This window comes from Panulirus ornatus, chromosome 14 (assembly GCF_036320965.1).
Source record: "Panulirus ornatus isolate Po-2019 chromosome 14, ASM3632096v1, whole genome shotgun sequence".
NCBI classification, from domain to species: Eukaryota; Metazoa; Arthropoda; class Malacostraca; order Decapoda; family Palinuridae; genus Panulirus; species Panulirus ornatus.
The window spans coordinates 5,267,788-5,281,643 of NC_092237.1; the positions used below are offsets into that span (position 1 = coordinate 5,267,788).

General features: G+C 48.3%; 1 protein-coding gene across 3 annotated transcripts in view; it reads right to left on the reverse strand.

Moving 5' to 3' along the window:
- Positions 1-13,559, reverse strand: part of LOC139753209 (uncharacterized) — a 44,442-nt gene extending 30,883 nt beyond the window's left edge. The window contains exons 1-2 of one of the 3 annotated variants that reach the window (XM_071669427.1): positions 13,460-13,477; positions 6,424-6,466 (exon numbers count right to left, since the gene is read on the reverse strand). The gene's annotated coding sequence lies outside the window, so the exon portion shown is untranslated. Of the gene's footprint in view, positions 1-127; positions 171-6,423; positions 6,467-13,459 lie in introns of those variants that run through there. The other 2 variants (XM_071669426.1, XM_071669428.1) reach the window with 2 other exon arrangements.
- Between the last annotated feature and the right edge of the window lie 297 nt (positions 13,560-13,856).

Below are 13,856 nucleotides of genomic sequence, written 5' to 3' on the forward strand. Positions count from 1 at the left end.
AACACTACTCCCCGCACAGAAGAAACACCTTTACCTCCTGCTCACAAGACAAATGGACAAATATATATCATTCATAGAAGGAGAAGGTGTTCAGCTCCTCAGATTAAAGTATGTGAGAATAACAAACCTTGCTGTCGTCCAAAGGCAACCCAGGAAGATCCAACACCTACCTGTAGGGAAGAGAGAAGACGAGTCTTATTTTCTAAACATTGATACGAATTATACGTCATTTACTTCCATCACACCAACTACCGACACACATACAACCTCAGCGAAGTCTTACACAACCACTACTTCTACCACACGTGCCACCACAAGTGCCGGCCGGCACTGCTCCTGACGCTTAATTTACTCATGATTACCATCAACACATCAGACAACGAAGTCACTTGTGGGCAACATCGCCACAACAACCAGCCAACATCTCGCACTACCAACCGTCCAGCGAATGTAGAACACCGGCTCTCAAATGCTACGCGGATAGAAAGCCCGTCTCCCACTCCATAACCCCTCCGTGCAGCAGCCACTTGTCGTTCCCCCACCTACAACACATTGTACAACAGTACCTCAGTGGCCTTGAATTCCAATCCTCCTTGTACAACCAGCATCCGGGACAACCATAGGTGGCTGGCTCTCTGCGACTCCTTCCTAACTGGTCCGTCGACATTCCGAAGCAATGTCAGCAAGACATCAGGTGGCCTTGGCCTCTCTCCCTTCCTTTAAACCTGAGCGTGAATGTCTCAGAAACATACCAATATCATCCTCGAGCCTTTCCATCTTCCAGTAGCCTCTGGACTCCAGGAGGCCGCTACAGTAGGCTGGAAATGGCACAATCATTGGGTGTAATAATAGGCCACCGGCTAATACAGGTTGCGCACTGCTTGCATAGTCATATTTTGATATATACATCGGGTGAAATCGCCTTCCAATTTATCAGAATTAGTAAAGGAGTTACATTACTTTTTATTCGTTACTTTCCTTGATTTTCAAGCGGTAATTGACGGTAAACAAACCACGAGACGATTACAGGATCAACCAGGTGGTTTCACAATGGGGGCACAAGACGAGCAGTTCACCCTCCACTCCTACCCTCCTTGGGCGAGGAGGAAGCGCACTTATTCCAAAGTAGAAAGTTGGAAAATTGCAACCCACACCTCCTGCTTGAACTGTAATTCGACAGCGAGATATATACGTTCTCGTATAACTGTATTAGAAAGTAAGATAAGCTTTCAGGGACTAGTTGGTTTCTCGACTTTACGTCTTTTATCACTCACCACGTCACTGGGAGTATAGCATTATCTGCATGATGGCCTAATGAGAATGTCCTTGGCCACTGTGCATAAGAATGCTACAGGCATTATAAACTCCGTAATTTCTACCTGTTTATTTCCGCATGGCGGAGGATAAATGCCTTGGCGGATGGACCAAATTCGTCTATTAACTCCGATATTACGGTAATGGCGAGCACACGGTCTGGTACCGAACAATAGATGTAGCTTGAAGTCTAGGTTCGGATCGAGTGTTCTGACGGCATAGCAGCCCAGTTAGACAGGTGCCTGTCAAACCTGGACCGTACGTACGCACAGCTTGCGGCGGAGACTCGAAGTCATTCGAACCGACCCAGAGCCAGCGTCCCCAACCCCTCCGACGGACGGTGACGTCTCAAAGGAAATTCCTGCTTGTGACGGTGATGTAACACGGTGTCCCGTGTCACACAATGAAGCTTGGAGATGTGACTGGGGGAGGCGAAGGAGTAAGTTAACCCTGACAGAAGGAGGCCAACCTCTTACAGATGAACAGGAGGTGGTCCATCTTGTTGCTCTGGGGCGTGGTTCACGGAGAGGAATACATAATGCATGGAAGGAGCGAGACATGAGTTTGCTGTTGCCAATATGCAAATGATCGTTCAGTGTTACGTGTACGTGTGTGTGTTCTGCTTATAAAATTCCTTAAAGTGTATTTATCACACAGACACACACACACACACACACACACACACACACACACACACTCATTGCGTAGCGTTACTGACCATGAGTCAACAGGGCCACGTCTGGGATCGGGCCCGCTTGGGTTCGAATCTTGGGCACGGCAGTCGGTCCACACCCAACCCATCCTCCTCAGGGCTGAGGTCGATAGAGGGGAACATGGCTTAGGTTAGTGTGTGTGTGTGTGTGTGTGTGTGGATACCTCCTCTCCCCAGGTGGTGGGCTTTGGATACTTCCCCCTCCCAGGTGGGTGGGCTTTGGACACAATTCCTCCCCAGGTGGGTGGGCTTTGGAAACCTCTCCTCCCCAGGTGGGTGGGCCCTTTGGACACAATTCCTCCCCAGGTGGGTGGGCTTTGGAAACCTCTCCTCCCCAGGTGGGTGGGCTTTGGATACCTCTCCTCCCCAGGTGGGTGGGCTTTGGACACAATTCCTCCCCAGGTGGGTGGGCTTTGGAAACCTCTCCTCCCCAGGTGGGTGGGCTTTGGATACCTCTCCTCCCCAGGTGGGTGGGCTTTGGACACAATTCCTCCCCAGGTGGGTGGGCTTTGGAAACCTCTCCTCCCCAGGTGGGTGGGCTTTGGAAACCTCTCCTCCCCAGGTGGGTGGGCTCTGGATACCTCCCCTCCCCAGGTGGGTGGGCTTTGGATACCTTCCCTCCCCAGGTGGGTGGGCTCTGGATACCTCTCCTCCCCAGGTGGGTGGGCTTTGGACACCTCTCCTCCCCAGGTGGGTGGGCTCTGGATACCTCCCCTCCCCAGGTGGGTGGGCTTTGGATACCTTCCCTCCCCAGGTGGGTGGGCTCTGGATACCTCTCCTCCCCAGGTGGGTGGGCTTTGGACACCTCTCCTCCCCAGGTGGGTGGGCTCTGGATACCTCTCCTCCCCAGGTGGGTGGGCTTTGGATACCTCTCCTCCCCAGGTGGGTGATGGGTATCTCACCCACTTGGCACCCCCGTCAACACGAACCCATCCCAGTCTCACCCCATTACTTCTCCCCTCCCAACAACAGACCCCCCCATTCCACGCGACCATTTCCTCTCATTTCCATCAAGCTAAATCTTTGCATCCCACTCACACCTCATCAGCCAACCCCGACGGACTGTAACACTCCAGCCATACAGCTCCTCCACACGCTCACATGCCACCCCCAACTCTAACCCGGTCCTTCCTCACAAGTTCCCGCCACCACAAGTTCACATTCTACCACTTGAACCTCCGCTGCTTAACGTATGACCCCTTCCGAAGCCTGGCATTGACCAACCAACCCCCTCCCGCAGCTTGCCACTGGCCTTTAGATCCTCATAAGAGTAGCGTTTCACCATCAGTTACGTCAAGCATTTAGCACATCACTATTGCATCATTTTCATATACGTTGGAGGCTCCAGTTATGGACAAAAGTAGAACCATGGCGATCCCCTTTTTCTTTCAACTTGCCCCATGAGAGAAAATATGGAAACGATGGGCAAGAGAAAATAACGATATTTAAGGATTGCCTTAGAAAAGTCGACGAGGTGTAGTGCAGCAATCCCCCTCCTGGACCTTGTACAGTGTGGTTCATTAATGGTTACGACCTATAAATCAGTCTCCGACAGCTGCAGTCTTCCATTCTCTAAGAGATTTATCATTTTCATTCGTCTATTTATCCTCTTTTGTGGGGTTAGTCAACGATTATAAGGTCTTTATTCTAAAGTTATCATAGTATGTTTCTGAATAAGATCCTGGTAAAAGTTGAGTCTAATACTACAGTAATTTCTTCTACGAATGCGATTTTCCCCCTTTGCCGCTTGCGGTGTGCCCTATTCATTGTCTAACTGGGATGATTTAGTTGATATTAAAGAAACTGAAACGTTTCTAGATAAAAAAAAAAAATAGCTGAAACACCTCTAGAAAAGACCCTATAAAAACATTACCTAGCTTGCCCAGCAGCCGAGAGGTACCAGTTTTCCGTGTTTGGAAAAATTATCATTAATGTTTGGTTGGCAAGTCTGAGTGCGTTCCAGCGTAACCAAACTGGGCATAGCTTATGTTTATCTTATGAGACGAAAAAAGAGGCAACGAGAATGTTGTTTGAGCAATACAACCCCAACGAGACAAAGTGATGATGACGATGATGTAATGTGGAAAATACTGAAGTATTCAGTAGGGGTACATATAACCATTTCACTGGTTATTTAACTGGTGGACCGGATAGCCCAGTGGCGGTAGGCTGTTTATGTGAAACGAACTTTTGGGCTCAGCGACACTCACTTCAGGGAAGGACGGTGCGCGAAGGATGGTGGGTGAGGATGCGAGTGAGCGAAGAGACTGACTCAAGGAGAGGGGCAAGAGGTATGGCCTCCAGGACGCGTCTCCTAGAGCCGAAACTATGAAAAATGTGATAGATTAGTTGAAAGAGGAATTACCTATGAAAATCAGCCAATGTACTCCAACGAAGGAAAGATATGTAGCCAGAACTTGGGACACCGACGAAAGGAAACACAGAAAGGTGTACATATCGGAGAAAGAGAAGAAAGCGTCAATCTTTACGTAAGGCAACTTGATAAGGAAGAAAGGGTCAAATGAGAGAGCGATCCACGTCAGCGCGGCAACAGCTGCCTCTCCGGACTGGTCAAGGGAGATCAACAATTTGGATGGAGTATGGGGGAAAAAAAAACTAACCGTTATAAAGATTTAATGGATGGATGCAGCAGGACTTGGCAACGACAGGAGGGGTAAAAAAAAAAAAAAAGGGTAGAGAAAAGAGGGTTGGCAGCAGGTGAAGTGGGACGAGAAATGAGACGTGGTCATCGTCAGCAGTGGGTGGGTGGGGAGCTCTTGAACGTAAAGCATCGATACCACAGAACCGGATCAGCTCTGACGTACAAGAAATCCGAACCTCTCCAAGTTCCCGCGTCGCTTTGTTTTCCTTTCAGACAAGGGGGGTTCTGAACTGACATCGTCCACGCTTCACCGATTCTATTATCATCAAACGAGGATTCGTGAACCTCTACAGTTTACGCTTCGCATTACGTCAGTCAGGCGTGTTCGTGTTCTACTTGAATTCTCGCAGCTTATACAGTCACTACCATGTTGGGTAAATGTAGTTTTTCTTTTGTTTTCTGTAGTTAAACGCGAACTGGATACTAACGTATCGAGCCTAAGATCGCTTTCTTGGCGTGAGGCGTTGGGCGAGGCTAAATAACTGACGGCGAAATATTGTACAACTCACGCTTGCCAATCCCCAAGTCCTGTAAACTACCCGACACACACATGGCAATTCTATGGCTGAAGAACTTTTGTGGCCAGTTATCTTTAGCCCCATAACTCAAATGGCAACTGTATGCAATGACTGTGGACACGATCTGAAAGTGACACAGCTGTTAAACAAGGAAAAAAAAAAAGGTGTTGTTCCTGTCGCCACGCCCAGTCACTGTTAACAGTGTAGATGTCGAAGCACTGCTGCCTTCAGCGTGCACTCCCCAGACGCTCTCTCCTGCACTACAACCCCCTTACCCCCTCCTGCACTACAACCCCCATACCCCCTCCTGCACTACAACCCCCATACCCCCTCCTGCACTACAACCCCCTACACCCTCCTGCACAACAACCCCCTTACCCCCTCCTGCACTACAACCCCCTACACCCTCCTGCACAACAACCCCCTTACCCCCTCCTGCACTACAACCCCCTACACCCTCCTGCACAACAACCCCCTTACCCCCTCCTGCACTACAACCCCCATACCCCCTCCTGCACTACAACCCCCATACCCCCTCCTGCACTACAACCCCCTACACCCTCCTGCACAACAACCCCCTTACCCCCTCCTGCACTACAACCCCCTACACCCTCCTGCACAACAACCCCCTTACCCCCTCCTGCACTACAACCCCCTACACCCTCCTGCACAACAACCCCCTTACCCCCTCCTGCACTACAACCCCCTTACCCCCTCCTGCACTACAACCCCCTACACCCTCCTGCACTACAACCCCCTACACCCTCCTGCGCTACAACCCCCTACACCCTCCTGCACAACAACCCCCTACCCCCTCCTCCACTAGTTTGAATGGAAGAGGAGGATCCTCAAGTGTCTTTGTTGTCCACGACCTGTTGCTTTGATCCCTCGCAACCTCCTATTGTCCGATCTCAACCCCTACCCTAACCCTCCCCTTGTGATGTTACCACACATTATGCTAATGACAGGATGCAACGAATGTATTCGAAGTGTAGAAGGTAGGCTGATCACCAAAGAACAATAGACGGATGTCTATGGAGAGAAGGGGGCCTGACGTGGACCACCACAGAACAGCACAGAAGCACAGAAAAACACTACTCCCCGCACAGAAGAAACACCTTTACCTCCTGCTCACAAGACAAATGGACAAACATATATCATTCATAGAAGGAGAAGGTGTTCAGCTCCTCAGATTAAAATATGTGAGAATAACAAACCTTGCTGTCGTCCAAAGGCAACCCAGGAAGATCCAACACCTACCTGTAGGGAAGAGAGAAGACGAGTCTTATTTTCTAAACATTGATACGAATTATACGTCATTTACTTCCATCACACCAACTACCGACACACATACAACCTCAGCGAAGCCTTACACAACCACTACTTCTACCACACGTGCCACCACAAGTGCCGGCCGGCACTGCTCCTGACGCTTAATTTACTCATGATTACCATCAACACATCAGACAACGAAGTCACTTGTGGGCAACATCGCCACAACAACCAGCCAACATCTCGCACTACCAACCGTCCAGCGAATGTAGAACACCGGCTCTCAAATGCTACGCGGATAGAAAGCCCGTCTCCCACTCCATAACCCCTCCGTGCAGCAGCCACTTGTCGTTCCCCCACCTACAACACATTGTACAACAGTACCTCAGTGGCCTTGAATTCCAATCCTCCTTGTACAACCAGCATCCGGGACAACCATAGGTGGCTGGCTCTCTGCGACTCCTTCCTAACTGGTCCGTCGACATTCCGAAGCAATGTCAGCAAGACATCAGGTGGCCTTGGCCTCTCTCCCTTCCTTTAAACCTGAGCGTGAATGTCTCAGAAACATACCAATATCATCCTCGAGCCTTTCCATCTTCCAGTAGCCTCTGGACTTCAGGAGGCCGCTACAGTAGGCCGGAAATGGCACAATCATTGGGTGTAATAATAGGCCACCGGCTAATACAGGTTGCGCACTGCTTGCATAGTCATATTTTGATATATACATCGGGTGAAATCGCCTTCCAATTTATCAGAATTAGTAAAGGAGTTACATTACTTTTTATTCGTTACTTTCCTTGATTTTCAAGCGGTAATTGACGGTAAACAAACCACGAGACGATTACAGGATCAACCAGGTGGTTTCACAATGGGGGCACAAGACGAGCAGTTCACCCTCCACTCCTACCCTCCTTGGGCGAGGAGGAAGCGCACTTATTCCAAAGTAGAAAGTTGGAAAATTGCAACCCACACCTGCTTGAACTGTAATTCGACAGCGAGATATATACGTTCTCGTATAACTGTATTAGAAAGTAAGATAAGCTTTCAGGGACTAGTTGGTTTCTCGACTTTACGTCTTTTATCACTCACCACGTCACTGGGAGTATAGCATTATCTGCATGATGGCCTAATGAGAATGTCCTTGGCCACTGTGCATAAGAATGCTACAGGCATTATAAACTCCGTAATTTCTACCTGTTTATTTCCGCATGGCGGAGGATAAATGCTTTGGCGGATGGACCAAATTCGTCTATTAACTCCGATATTACGGTAATGGCGAGCACACGGTCTGGTACCGAACAATAGATGTAGCTTGAAGTCTAGGTTCGGATCGAGTGTTCTGACGGCATAGCAGCCCAGTTAGACAGGTGCCTGTCAAACCTGGACCGCACGTACGCACAGCTTGCGTCGGAGACTCGAAGTCATTCGAACCGACCCAGAGCCAGCGTCCCCAACCCCTCCGACGGACGGTGACGTCTCAAAGGAAATTCCTGCTTGTGACGGTGGTGTAACACGGTGTCCCGTGTCACACAATGAAGCTTGGAGATGTGACTGGGGGAGGCGAAGGAGTAAGTTAACCCTGACAGAAGGAGGCCAACCTCTTACAGATGAACAGGAGGTCGTCCATCTTGTTGCTCTGGGGCGTGGTTCACGGAGAGGAATACATAATGCATGGAAGGAGCGAGACATGAGTTTGCTGTTGCCAATATGCAAATGATCGTTCAGTGTTACGTGTACGTGTGTGTGTTCTGCTTATAAAATTCCTTAAAGTGTATTTATCACACAGACACACACACACACACACACACACACACACACACACACACACACACACACTCATTGCGTAGCGTTACTGACCATGAGTCAACAGGGCCACGTCTGGGATCGGGCCCGCTTGGGTTCGAATCTTGGGCACGGCAGTCGGTCCACACCCAACCCATCCTCCTCAGGGCTGAGGTCGATGGAGGGGAACATGGCTTAGGTTAGTGTGTGTGTGTGTGTGTGTGTGTGTGTGTGTGTCCAATAAGAGTTTGACGCGTTTGCCAGAAATGCGGCAAGCAACCTTCCCACGGTGGTCAGAATAATTGCCGCTTGCGAACCCTCGAAGTTACCGCAGCTGCAGGAGTGGAGTAGGTTGCGGTGAGGCATTGTAGGGTCGATCGATCGAGAGAAAGAGAGAGAAGTGGGAGATTAGTGCTAGTAGTCTAACGGTATCTGGCATTGTGTATCTTGATCACTAGTTACCATTGGTTAATTGGTGCTATTGATCACTAGTTACCATTGGTTAATTGGTGCTACTGATCACTAGTTACCATTGGTTAATTGGTGCTATTGATCACTAGTTACCATTGGTTAATTGGTGCTACTGATCACTAGTTACCATTGGTTAATTGGTGCTATTGATCACTAGTTACCATTGGTTAATTGGTGCTACTGATCACTAGTTACCATTGGTTAATTGGTGCTATTGATCACTAGTTACCTTTGGTTAATTGGTGGTATTGATCACTAGTTACCATTGGTTAATTGGTGCTATTGATCACTAGTTACCATTGGTTAATTGGTGCTATTGATCACTAGTTACCATTGGTTAATTGGTGCTACTGATCACTAGTTACCATTGGTTAATTGGTGCTATTGATCACTAGTTACCATTGGTTAATTGGTGCTACTGATCACTAGTTACCATTGGTTAATTGGTGCTATTGATCACTAGTTACCTTTGGTTAATTGGTGGTATTGATCACTAGTTACCATTGGTTAATTGGTGCTATTGATCACTAGTTATCATTGGTTGATTGTTACTATTGATCACTAGTTACCATTGGTTAATCGTTAGTATTGATAAAGGTAAATAACAATTTATGTACAGTTGACAGGCGTCATGTATATATTAGTTTTCGCTTGCAGTGTAACCACAGGGAGGCGGAGTCCGGTAACACACCCACACACATACACACATACACACGGGCTTTCGTGGTGTAGGGGTTGCGTTACTGACCATGAATAAACAAGGATTCGCCCGGGGTCGGACCCGTATGGGTTAGAGTCCTAGTCGCGGCAGTCGGCCCACACACAACCAAGGTGTTCCACCTCCCCTCAGCGGTTGTCAATGGATGGGTGCCTAGCTTAGGCCAGCATATATATATATATATATATATATATATATATATATATATATATATATATATATATATATATATATATATATATATATATAAGACTAATTTGTCTTTTCGTGTCAGAGAAAACCGTACCAAACGGTAACTCGAGCGGCGGTGGACGACACGGAACTGCACAATAGCGAAGCGTCGAGTTCCTTTACAATGGCCAGCAATTTTCTGTTCTTCCCAAGCAAGAAATCGAGGGACCACAACAAGAGAGAAACTGCCTCCGTTCCCTGTCAGAAAATGATTTGAAGGGGGCCATCAATTTCGTGGAAAGTCCCTCGAAGAAAGAAACTCCCGCGCGTACTCACACAGGGTGGCACAGGCATCATCGTACATCACGATCGCCGCACCTCACGTGACGGAATAATGACTGTGTTCGGATTTTACCTCAGCCACAGTGACATTTGGATATATATATATATATATATATATATATATATATATATATATATATATATATATATATATACACCATCAATGGCTGCCCTAATGATACGGTGGTTGAAAGTGTAAGATCTTGTTCATCATAATGAAATACGATAATTAAGTATATTAATACATACGTAGAGCATTTAGATCTCGTCTGTCTCATTCTTCAGCTTAAAGTGAAGTGTGTTGTCGGGAAACAAGGCCACCATCAAGTGTATATAATGTGTGAAAGCTGTTGGCTGAAGGGCATAATGTTGTGGTCCCTGGCTGGGTGTTCCAATCTCTATAGATGTGCGGGGAAAAGTTATGAACTGTGCTGGATGGGGTGGCTTAGGGTTGGGACTGGTATGGATAATGGTGACGACTACCAGGAGACGCGTTTTATGTCTTTTTCTGGAGAGTTCTATGGCTGTCTTATCCTTTTTATATATATATATATATATAAGTATGATAACATACAGCCAATAAATCTGTGCTCTCTAATGCAACTTCCCAACGAAGTGTGGTTATGTAACGCGTATCTATCTCGGTCTCAAAATTTTCCGGAGATCATAGTACTTTATTCAAGATCACTCAGGCTCCTTGTAGCATCTCTGTGTCCCTGAAATTCACATGCATTGGATGCCGACAAAGATGGTGGAATAGGAAGCGCGTATATAGCGTCAGTTGGGTGCTCAGCAGAGCGTGACAAAAAATAAGGCCCATCCGTTCCAACCCATCAGGAGAGACATGGTAATGTTGCCTCACCAGGAATGACACAAAATGAGGAGGTAATTGGGTTACACTTATCCAGTGGTGGGGAGCGGGGGGGGGATAATGGAACAGCGGAGGTAGTTTATGGCTGTTACTGTGAGGAACTGGTCCACGTTCCGGTCCGTGCCTGGTGGTTAAGATCATTTATCAAGGTTACGTTGCAGAGTTGACGACGCAGGCAATACAATCCCGTGGCCTTCCTCCGACATCAGTTGTCGAGTGCGTGCGTGTGTGTGTCTCTCGCTTCCACTGCAGATTCGTATTTGAAGGAATGGGATGAGGAGAGAGAGAGAGAGAGAGAGAGAGAGAGAGAGAGAGAGAGAGAGGTTAGCAGTAATGGGCGGCACGCAAAGGGATTTGGTCCATCTCTCAGCTGATGCGCGCCTTAATTCGAGCTGTAATGCTGCTGCTGTGTTTATCGTCTACATTAGGAGTCGAGTTTGCAATTATGCATTTCTAATTACCTATGTGGATGATAGGTACACCTAGAACCCCTCCATTACCTCCCAAACTAGCTACCTTCACCTAGAACCCTCTCTATTACCTCCTTAACTAGGTACCTGCAGCTAGAACCCCCTCCGTCACCTCTACACGTAGAACCCTCCTCATACCCTCCTACAGGAGGTAGAACCTCTTCCTAGAACGGTCTCCATTACCTTCCCTGCATGCCTGCACCTCCCATGCATTCATATTATGAATATATCATCCACCACATTACATGGTACAATTCGTCGTGGTTCGGGCTGTTTAATCCTCCGTGAATGGCGATGCATTGTGTGAAACGGATCTCAGCAAACCGGTCACTTAAGAAAAAAAAAAAAAAGCTTCAGTAGACCAGAACGAATGGCTTTTACAAGAAACAGAAACCCGACCGAGCTTCAGTTGGACCGGGGACTTGAAAACAGCTTTCATTGGAACCGGGGACTTGAGATCGTTCAGTGGGACCAGGGACTTTAACAACACAGTGGAACCGGTGGCAGGGTGAGGGATTCAACGATTTTCAGTGGGACCGGGAGGCTTAACTTGCAGTGGAACTAAGGACTTGAGAACTTTAAGTGGAACTGACGACTCACCGACTTTCAGTGGAACCAGGACCCAGGAGTTACCACGCGAAGTAGGAGTAAACACATCTAATAGAGATGCGTTTCACTCTCTCGCCCCCTTGACCGCCAAACACGTATCGCCTTTCATAACAACCAGATCAAACACGACCAGTTTCGCATCCTTGTGTGTGTGTGTGTGTGTTTGTAACTACCTATTTCGTAATTACTTTTTTTTGTACATTACGGGAGAGTTGCATTCGTGCGACAGCAGGCCTTTTGTGTGTGTGTGTGTGTGTGTGTGTGTGTGTGTGTATTTCACCGTTAGATTGCTGAATTGATGAAAGTGATTCCATATATTATCACCAGGATATTGTAGACAGCTTCATTCACGTGTGTCTAAGGGCGCAAATGATTTAACAGTAACGGTTAGGAAAAAAAATCAGGAGTCTATTTCATATCAGATATCGAAAAGGTTTGGAGTATGATGAATATACTTCAGCCACAAGGATCCTGTATAGTTCGTCTGGCAGAGGTCCCACACCGGTCTTACATCACTCTCTCTCTAGATATAGATCGCACTATATATATATATATATATATATATATATATATATATGGGAGAATTTATACCTCTCACGTATTCCCTGCGTGTCGTAGGCGTCTAAAAGGGGAGGGAGCGAGGGGGGCTAGAAATCCTCCCCTCCAGTTTTTACTTTTCAAAAAAAAGAAAGAGCATAGAAAGGGACCAAGTGAGGATATTCCCTCTAAGGCTCAGTCCTCTGTTCTTAACGCTACCTCGCTAACGTGGGAAATGGCCCACAAGCTCCTCCATCCACAAAATACTACTGCTTCGATCGTGGGCAAACTGAATATTTCCCCGCCAGGGCACTGGAGACTCTTTGACACCGCAAGGTCGTGCGCAACACCACTGATCTCACCACAGATTACCCCTCACACGACCGTCTCTTCTGGGCGCCATGACCACCACCGCGCTAACGAAACACTATGACAGACACAGACTCCCGCCAACAGCCACCACACCGACGGTTCCGACGCCAACACCACACCCACCACCCCACGACAGCGCGTGTCCCTCACTTCACCAACAGCACAACTCACATTCGACAGTGAGGGACACACTGGACAAGAGCACCGTCTCCCCCACCCCCACTGAGAGCACCAAGGACATCACCACTAGCAACATCCATGTCCGTGTTTTCTGTTCCTGCTGCTGCTGCTGGAAGCACAGTGCGCATCACAATGGTAAAGCCTCTCTGTTCCCCCGATACGATCACTTGTGTGTCGCAACTGTAGGAGACAAGTTCGATCACTGTTCTGCATTCTGGAGATGGATTTACCTCCAGTCGTTATCATTCGTAAACACTGCCACTAACGGAGGCACGGCTGGTCGTGGTGGTGGTTGAGAGAGGGGGTGCGCTCTCCTCGCAAGGAATGGCGTCCCTGTTCTGGCAGACGCCGTCGCAACCCCAGAACGACGCAGCGCCTCCAACGCGTCATCCTGGGAGACGACCACACCTGGTGGACACACACACACACACACAGACACGGAGCTCAGGGATACATACCTAGACGTTTGTTGTGATCTACACCGCAGGGGAAGCTAAAATGACGGCGTCTCGCCGCCATGCTTACATTTTTATACGGGGGGAGACTTTCGCCGATGACTCCGCCCCTCGGATTGACGCCGCTTCCTGCTAGCCAGTATTCCCGCGCGCCAGGCACTCGTCTTCCCCGAGTCTTTGACACTGTGCCAGCAGCGGGGCCCCTTGGACTCCTCCTTCAGGACATTCCTTCGTTCGTCACGTCCTGTGCACCAGGATGTAATACACACTTAGGTCCGGTAGAGATACGTCCCTTCACCTCTCCCTCGGCTACCTCCCACTACCTGTTCCCTGCCCGCCCTGTGGACTTTATCTCTTTCCTTTGCGAGTGGAAAAGTGAATCGATCATCATGATCGTGAT